Source organism: Saccostrea cucullata, unplaced genomic scaffold, assembly GCF_032062105.1.
Source record: "Saccostrea cucullata isolate Sc308-1 unplaced genomic scaffold, CSIRO_AGI_Scuc_v1 ctg7503, whole genome shotgun sequence".
Lineage (NCBI taxonomy): Eukaryota > Metazoa > Mollusca > Bivalvia > Ostreida > Ostreidae > Saccostrea > Saccostrea cuccullata.
Window position 1 is genome coordinate 1 of NW_026927691.1, and position 1,092 is coordinate 1,092.

At 46.7% G+C, this 1,092-nt stretch overlaps 1 long non-coding RNA gene across 1 annotated transcript; it reads left to right on the forward strand.

Moving 5' to 3' along the window:
• The first annotated feature begins 278 nt into the window (after positions 1 to 278).
• LOC134275235 (uncharacterized) lies at positions 279 to 600 on the forward strand. The gene is made up of 3 exons (XR_009993780.1): positions 279 to 341; positions 402 to 425; positions 496 to 600. It is a non-coding gene; the product is annotated as an uncharacterized LOC134275235 (long non-coding RNA).
• Positions 601 to 1,092: the final 492 nt, after the last annotated feature.

The following is a 1,092-nucleotide window of genomic DNA, read 5'->3' on the forward strand; positions in this document are numbered from 1 at the left end:
ATCTAACACTTGGCAAATGTTTTTGCAAATTTTAATTTAATTCTGATTTATTATGTTAGCATTACTTTAGTATTTTATAACAAAAAAGAAAAGATAATGCATGGCCTTAGGAACAAGGAGGGCTCAAGTGGAGAGTACGGACAAAGTAGTTCGGCGCAATAATTTATATTTGTATATTCATACGCATATTTCGGTCGGATAGTATATGTGTACAAAAAAAGGTACACAGCTGGTTGACAGCAGGTAAACAGGTTGACCGGTAGTTATACAGGTCATCAGGTAGACAGGTCGGCAGGTAGACAGGTAGATGGGTCGGGATCAGCAGGTAGACGGTTTGGCAGGTAGACAGGTCGTCAGACGGGTCGGCAGGTAGACAGGTCGGCAGGAAGACGGGTTGGCAGGTAGACAGGTCGGCAGGTAGACGGGTTGGCAGGTAGACAGGTCAGCAGGAAGATGGGTCAGGATCAGCAGGTAGACGGTTTGGCAGGTAGACAGGTTGGCAGGTAGATAAGTCATCAGGTAGACAGGTCGGCAGGTATGCGGATCGACTGGTAGACAGGTCGGCCATCAGTGGGGCCTAGAATAATGTGCGAGGACTAACCATTAACTCTCGGATGGATGCGAGACTAACCCTAATCAGTAGAATAATGTGCGCGGACTAACCCTAATCTCTCAGATGGATGCGAGACTAACCCTAATCAACAGAATAATGTGCGACGTCTAACCCTAATCTCTCGGATTGATGCAAGACTAACCCTATTCAGTAGAACAATGTGTGAGGACTAACCCTAATCTCTCGGATTGATGCAAGACTAACCCTAATCAGGCAAATAATGCGCGAAGACTAACCCTTATCTCTCAGGTGGATGCTAGATTAACCCTAATCTGTCGAATAATGTGCAAGGACCAACTAGAAACTGCTTAGCTGTCGACCTGCCGACATCTCTTCCTGCCGACCTGTCTACCTGCCGACATGTGACGGACCTGCCGACCTGAATATAAGCAAAATTTTACCTGCCGACCTGTCTACCTGCCAACTTGTGACGGACCTGCCGACCTGTATATTAGCAAATGTTTACCTGCCGACCTGTC